Below are 7,907 nucleotides of genomic sequence, written 5' to 3' on the forward strand. Positions count from 1 at the left end.
AGGGTGTGAGTGGGGGGACCCAGAGGACAGCTGAACTCTGCCCCTCAAATCCCTCCTTCCTAAATGTCACCCCAGGCCTGTCTCCTGCAGGGAACCCCACTTGCGGCCACTTTCCTGCCTGTCTCCTGTCCCAGCTGCCCCCCCACACCTAGGCTAAGCTCCCTGCCTACAGCTTCCTCCCCCACGCAGGGGTCCCTGCTGCACCCTCAGTGGCTTTGGGCACCGCAGCTTCTTGATGTACCCCAAAGACTCCAGGAGCCTAGAAATCTTCAGTCCTCGTGGGTATCAGTTTAGCTGAGAAAGCATACAGCCTGGGGAACAGGTGCACTGAGTTTTCCAGTCCTGGGGCTGCAGAGAGAGAGAAGGTGGGGGAGTCCATGCACCCACAGGGTGGGTGACTGTGCCCCCGTACGGGGTGGCTGGTGACTCGGTGTCAGTCACGTGCACTCTTGGGACAGGCTGTGGGCTTGACTGATGTGCCAGGCTTCCTGCACGCCAGTGTCCCACACTCACCTCCTCCATCTCCGACTCCTACTCACCCCTCAGGACCCTCTCCTGCCAGCTTGTCCTGAAGCCTCCTCCGAGCCCCCAGTCCACATGCCCCTTGCATCCCCGGCACCCCACAGCCCTGACCCCCCGGGCCTTTCACAAGCACAGCCCATTCGGTTCTGGCTCAGCCCGAGCTGGGTCACCCTTGCCCCCAGAGGGTGAGGTTGACCCCTTCTCCGATGATCCTGCAGCCTGGCCTAGGGCTAGGACACAGCCTTGTTGACAGACACCCAACTGAACTGACTGAACTGAAACCAACCCCGGAAAGAACTGTGTCTCAATTGTCCCTTTCCTGGTGACCGGCGTGTGTCTCTCCTGGGCGGCGCTGTCTCTGACCAGTTTGACAACTCGGTCTTCAGTTTAGAAAGTACTTCCTTGTGCACCCACATCTCCAACCTCCTGACACTCCTTTCAGCTATAAATAATTAGCCTCAGTGCACACATGAGGAAACTGAGGCTCAGGGAGGCCATGTGACTTGCCCAAGGTCACGGGGCCTGGCAAGAGGGGTCAGGGACTGGAACACTCAGGCGGATCAGACAGCACCCCTCACCTGGCCCCCTGTAAGCACCTCTGGGTTAAGTGGGTGACCTGGACCCAGTGGGGACTCTTGTGGTCTCCTACTGTGTCCAAGCCCTGCAGTCAACAGGAAAGAGACCACACCAGGGCCCCAGGGTGACCCCACCCAGCTAGCAGCCCAGGCGGGGAGAGGCAGGGAGGCTGTGGGGCTGTGGATACTCTGTTCCTGAGCCTGTGGTTACTGATTTGACAACAGCCCTGTTCCTCCCCAGCCAGCCAGAGAGTTAATGATTAAGGAGGGGATTAAATATTAACCACCTGTCGGGCCGTGGCGTAAGGTCTCCATGTCTGCACCTGAGCCTGACTAAAAATACCTCCCACCTGCCGAGCCAGCCTCTAAGCCTTGCTCCCGACTGCTCCCCCACCCCCATGCCTCTACCCCGGGCCCTGTGCTGGACTCAGTCCTCTGGTCCAGCCCCCTCCATTCCAGCCACAACACCCCCCGCAGTCCCAAGGGCTTTTCCTGTAGCTGAACACATTCCCGGTGGGCCTTCTGGAGGAGGAGCCCCTGCCTGTGTCCCTGGGGTGAGTAGGTGACATTCTGATGTTCGATCTGGCTTATCAGGCACTGATCCTCTCTCTGGTCATGACCTTCCGGAAGACCCCTCTGAATCGACATGGAGGAGAGCCCAGCACCCTAGGCTATGGTGACCGCAGATTTATTTCACTCCAGAAGCACAAAGAGCTGGAAGCAGTGGTGTATGCTTGTAATCCCAGCTGCCTGGGAGGCCGAGGCAGGAGTATAGAAACTTTGAAGCCCAACTTGGGCAATTTAGTTATTTAGTGAGACCCTGTCTGTTTTGATTATGTTACAAGTGTTTAGATTGTTTGATTCCAGTTAAGACCTAAGAAGATACAGCTTTGTAATTGGCTTAGAATTCTGGGATATACCTGGGACCATGTTACTTGGTAAATTTTGTCCCCTAAAAATGGTTAAACCCTGAGAAAAAGCTTGTTACTCTGTAAATCTGGACTGTTACTTGGTGAAGCTGAAGTTTGGTAACATTAAGGGAAAATAAGTGTTAAAATTCTAGCCTAAAAAAGAAATAAACAAACAAACAAATAAATAAATAAAAGGGCTGGATAGTTTAGTGTAAAGGCCCTGGATTCAACCTCCAGTACCACACATATTAAAATAATAAAATAAGATAAAACTAAATATCACAGAGCTGGCTACAGAGTCACCCATCTGTTATCCCAGCTACTTGGGAGGCAGAGGCAGGAGGATCACAACTTTAGCCCATCTTGGGCAACTTAGTGAAACCCTGTCTCAAAATAAAAAATTTTTTAAGGTCTGGAAGATGTAGCTCAGTGGTAGAGCACTGCCTAGCATGTGCAATACTCCTTCATCCAAAAAAAAAAAAAAATTCGCAAAGGGGCTGCTTCTCAACACCCCCATGTCACCCTACTTTCTGCTGCAGCTAGGGTCTGGGCCCACCTCCAGAAAGCCTCTCAGATTTTCTGGGCCCTGGGCATCTGGGTGCTTTGTGGCTGTGCAGCTGCAGGAAGCTGCCTGTTAGCACTGCCCTTTGAAGTCCACTCAGTCCCCACGGCCCTTCAGAGCTGGGGGCAGCGGCAGGTATGGCACACTCCAGACTGAGGCCTGCCCAGGGCCCGCAGCCGACGCTGGTGCTCCCACTGCAGGAAACAGGATGACACAGGGCTTCAGCCTTTTCTATAAAAGAAAGAAATTCTTACCTTACAGCTCTATTGCTGTTCCTTTCTGCTCAGGCGACCCCCAGTGCCACCCCTGTGGTGTCCTGCTGAAATGCACCACGGCTGCACCCCCAGGCATATCGTTTCCATTTGAAGGTGGGGAAACTGAGGCTGGGTGAGGCTGCAGAACTTAGCCAGTTTCCAACAGCTAGGAAGAGGCAGAGTTGGGCCCGGCTAACACGTAAAACTTATGAGACCCGGACTCTGTGCTTCCCACAGTTGCAGCCACCCCGACTCAGCTCCTCTGCACCCCAGCTGCCAACCATGGCTTCTCTGTCCTGTCTCACCTTCCTGTCACCTGCACTGGAACGGCCCCCACAGCCTCCCCTGTGTGGGACCAATGGTGTCAGCTCCTGTGCACAAGAGAGGTCTCCAAGTGCGGAGCCCCGGCTGTTGCTAACTTTCCCCAACCCGGGGCGGGGGGGTGGCTCCGGCCTTCAGACCTTTACAGCATTTCCTGCCCAGACAGCAGAAGGGCACAGGTTATAAATCATTTTAGCAGATCAGGAGGGGAGAATCCGCACAGTGAAGTGGTTTCCTCACCTGTCAGTTGTGTTTACAGATGAGAGGTCACGGCCCTGGAGCTCAAGTGCCTTGCTGGCCAGGTGTCTCCTCTGAGTTCCTTGAAACAGTGGTGGCCCCCAACTGGCACTGTTGGGGGCTTCCAGCCAACACTGAGGAGGCCACCTGTGGAGTCGTGGCCTCTGTCTCAGACTCAGAGCTGACCCCCTTCACCCTCAGCAGCCTCAATTTGCTCCCCTTTGCCTGAGGAGCCCTTCTGGGACCACTGCTCCTGGATCCCTCCTCCCCTCTTCCCTTAGAGTGACCCCAAGGGTTTACAGTGGGTACTTGGGAGTCCACAATACGTGTCCCTCTGAGCCCTACAGTGTCCCCATCTCCCTGCCCCAACCCACACAGCCATTGGGATTCCCCACAGGAAGACAGGGCTCTCTCACTGCCCCAACAACTGGAGCAAACTCACAGATTCAGGTGACTCAGGTAGAACAGAGAAGAGACAAGCAACAGAGCTGGTCACATGCACAATAATCCCAGTACTTGGGGAGGCTGAGGCAGGAGGATCACAAATTCACACCCAGGCTGGGTCACTTAGCAAGAACCTCTTTCCAAAAAACAAGGTGGAGGTCAATGGGAGAGTGCCCCTGGGTTCACCCCCTCTCAGAAAAAGGGGGTGGGACACTATCCAAGGTCCACACTGATTTTAATTGAAAATTGTCTTTTTATATTTGCATCTCTTTTGCATACATTTGCATGGGCCGCTCCTGAAGCTCTGCATTCCCCCAGAGCCCTGAGAAGTAACGGATCAGTGGGCTCCAGGGGACCAGCAGGATCCAGTGAGATCTCTACACACTTTGCCTGGGTTGCAGGAATGCAGGAACTGGGCCTGCAGTGCAGGGGGAGTGGGAGGGGGACAGGCATGGAGTCTGTTGTGGGGAGCTGGCTGGGGGCTCCTGGGGAAGCTTCAGAGCCTGGGCTGGAGGAGTCTCGTCGGCTGTGGCTGCCTTCCAGCGGCACAGTGCCCACTCTGCACTCCTCGACTGCAGGCAACAGCTCAGTTAGTCTTGGGGTTTCCCAGGGCCAGGGGCGTGGTGCGGTACAGCTCCCAGGGCTGAGCAGGAAAGGCAGTCGAGATAACAAAGGGTGGACCCCAGAAGAGGGGGACACAAGAGACTCTGAGGCAGGGCCCTGGGACCCGGGGTGTTGGGGGTCCCGTCCTTCAGGTAACACAGACATTGGAGGCCCAGCACTAGCTGCCCTCTTGCACCGTGCATGGATTTTTTACTTATTCCCCACAGGACCCAAGACAAGAATCATCGAGGTAGCTGGGGCTCCTGCCTGGTCCTGCCCCCTTGGCAGGTAACTTGTGCAAGTCTCTGTCCTTTCTCTTCTGTAAGTGGGGAGCTGATGACTTTCATAGCCCCCTGAGGTCTGACATCACGTGCCATCACGGCCCAGCCTCTCCTGTTCCTCCATGGCTCAGGAATCTTCAGTGTCCACCTTTAACATAAAGTTCAAATTCAAACGCACAGGATCCTCTGGACCTGGTATCAGCCTCACCCTTCCCTGGTGGGTAGTCCAGCAGGGCTAGTTCCGCTCTGTCCGTCTGGTCCTTGCTCTGGTGGAACAGACCCCCTCCTGCAGGGCCAGCTTTGTGATACCATCTGTGTAGGCTCACAGAGCCCCAGGCTTAGCTGGGGTGCTTTAATGTTCTATGGGTGCCACCCTGAAATCTATTTATTTTTATTTATTTATCTGCTCATGTTTTACAGTCTGAGATGGCACCCAGGGCCTTGCATGTACTAAGCAGGTGTGTACCACTGAACTGTATCCCCAGACCTTCTTCTGAAATTTAAAAATTTTGAGCAAGGGGCCCTGATTTTTCATTTTGCTCAGGAAGCTGCAAATTATGCCTCCAGCTCCACTTTCCTCTCCTGCCATGGGCACTTCCTCTCCCCACTCTCTATGGAGGCTCGCTGACCCAGGAGGAAGTCCTCCTGAGGGGCCCCCACCGGTCCCTGGGGAAGAGCAGAATGCCTCCAGACATCAAGGCCAGGCTGGTGTAGTCTGGGTGACGGTACAGGCCCTGCCAGGGGTGCGAGAAGCCAGGGAGGCTGTCTCAGAGGAGACCTGGCTTCTGTTCCCAGAAGGAGTCCCTACTCTGATGAGGGAGGCAGGTCTGAGCCTGGACCTGGTGGGGAAAGACAAGATCACACTTGGGTCCCAGTGTCCACCTTCTCCTCCAGACTGGCTGGGAACAGCGGCAGGAGACTGGCTGTCCTGGGGCTGGAGAAGCGGAAGCTGGGCTCCCTTCTGCCCTTACCCCACTCTGCAGAGCCTCAAAGAGAATCTTCTCCCCTCCGACCCCACCGAGGACACCCAGGAAGGGCCTTCCCGGTTTGCAAATAGCCTCTCTCTTGGATCGTGTGGGCACAGCCTCCCAGGAGCTCCTGCCCCCCAGCTGTCCTGAGGGTGCATGGTGGCCTATACTCCCCAGAGGCAGCCCTGCCTTTCCCAGTCCCCCCCACACCCAGGGCTGAGTCTGCAGGGCTGTGAGAATCAGGCTCTACCCCAACTGCACAGTTGGGAGGTGGAGCCCTGACCTCAGCTCTGCTCACCTGGAAGTCCGACTGCAAGGTCGGGGAGAGGCCAGACCTGCAAGTACGAACCACAGACCCCAGAGCCAGACACCTTGGGCTGGTCCTGGACCCTGGGACTCTCCCCACCTCTGGCTGCTCCTCCTGGTACCTCCTTTAACCATAGCCAGGCCCATATTAGGTCAGGTACAGTACCTTCTTATCTCTGCCATTGGAACACCCCTCCCAGCTTTCCTGGCTGTACTAACTCCAGTCACCCTTGAAAATATGACTCAAGAATGTCTTTTCCAAGTTGGGTGTGGTGACACAGGACTGTAATCAATCTCAGCACTCTGGAAGGCTGAGGCAGGAGGATCACAAGTCTGAGTTTAGCCTGGGTAATTTAGCAAAAGCCTGTCTTAAATTTTTAAAAAATTGGGCCGGGGATTTAGTTCAATGGTTCCACTGCCTGCCTCGCAAGCACAAGGACCCGAGTTCGATCCCTGGTACAGAAAAAAAACAAAAACCAAAAATTTTTAAAAATCTTAAAAAGGCCTGGAGCTGGGAGTTTAGCTCAGTGGTTCTGCCACCTACCTCAGAAGTGCAACGTCCCAAGTTTAATCCCCAATATAAAAAAGAGGCCTGGGGATGTGGCTCAGTCTCCAGACCCCAGGATCAATCCCCTGTACAAGAGAGAGGATGTCTTTTCCCTGAAATCCTTCCTGACAGCAGCTTTCTCATGTGTGCCCTGCAGGGAGCACTTGGCACTGCCTCTTTGCCTCCTCAGCTCAGGCCTTCTGGTGGCAGACAGTGCTGTCATGTGTCCACCAGCATCCTGCCAGGTCTGGAGCTGGGACGTGGCCGAAGCGCGTGCTCCGTCTGCCAGGCAGTAAATGCTGCCACTTATGAACCTCTGTGCATTTGTTGCTGGGGCTCAGCTAGATAAAGGGCCTGCTGGCTAATTCCCCCAGCCAGTAAGGAGGGCTGACTGAATGCCAGCGTGATGTCCCCTGCCTTGGCTACGTGGCAGATACACAGACCTCTCAAAGGCCGGGGATCTGAGGATTCGAGCACCAAGTGGCTAAGTAATCAGGTCCTGAGGCTCAAGCAGTGCCCAGCTGTCCCCTCCCCAGGCTGGCTGTCCCCTGACCCACTCCCTCCCACCACACCAACTCCAGCTCAGCTGCAGAAACGGCCCAACGTCTCTCTGGAGCCCAAACAGGAAGCGGAGGAGATGGGGGCCAACGGCTAGGGCTCTTTGAGCCACCTCCAGGAAACTGTGGGAGCTGGGAGGGGTGGAGAGAGCCACACTCCAGAGCCCCCAGTGCTGAGCGCCCACCAAAGCCTGCCACTGCCTCATTCTCCTGAGGAGATACAAGGGCCCCAAACCACTTCGAGGTGGCAGAGACCAGATAGGCCCTGGGGAAAGTGTCCTGTTGGGAGGGATTTTTGGGAACCCTTGTTCTTGGGTTAGTATTATTATTACTTTAGAATTTTAGGTTCACAACAAAATTGAGCTAAAAGAACCAGAGCACTCATATGCCTCCAGCCTCCCCTCGTTAACGTTCCCCCATCAGAGTAGTGCGCCACTAAAACTGATGACTGGAACAGTTACCCACATCAACCCCTTGGGTCACTCAAAGTCCATGTCTCGGTGGTGTACGGTCTGTGAGTTTGGACACATGCACAGGGACGTATTGCCATCACAATGGTGTCACACAGACTGGTTTCACTGCCCTAAAGTCCTTGGTGCTCATCTCTTTATCCTGTCCCACTGATCTCTATCAGCCTTTGAGTTTTTCTCTCCATAGTCCTGCCTTTCCTAGAATGTCCTCTGGTTGGTATTCTGTAGTTCACGGTCTCTCTAGACCAGCTTGTTTTCATGTGTGTGTGTGTGTACTCAGGATTGAATCTAGGGCTTTTGCACTGAGCTGCATCCCCAGCAATTTTTTTTTTTTTTTTTTTTTTTTGTG

The 7,907-nt window shown here is 54.7% G+C and overlaps 1 protein-coding gene across 2 annotated transcripts in view; it reads left to right on the plus strand.

Moving 5' to 3' along the window:
* The first annotated feature begins 1,352 nt into the window (after nucleotides 1–1,352).
* Nucleotides 1,353–7,907, plus strand: part of LOC104860384 — a 46,068-nt gene continuing 39,513 nt past the window's right edge. Inside the window, exon 1 of one of the 2 annotated variants that reach the window (XM_033763835.1) lies at nucleotides 1,353–1,651. The gene's annotated coding sequence lies outside the window, so the exon portion shown is untranslated. The remainder of the gene's footprint in view (nucleotides 1,652–7,907) is intronic. The other variant, XR_004517296.1, reaches the window with a different exon arrangement.

This window comes from Fukomys damarensis, unplaced genomic scaffold (assembly GCF_012274545.1).
Source record: "Fukomys damarensis isolate Sample0158 unplaced genomic scaffold, DMR_v1.0_HiC HiC_scaffold_2, whole genome shotgun sequence".
Taxonomy (NCBI): domain Eukaryota; kingdom Metazoa; phylum Chordata; class Mammalia; order Rodentia; family Bathyergidae; genus Fukomys; species Fukomys damarensis.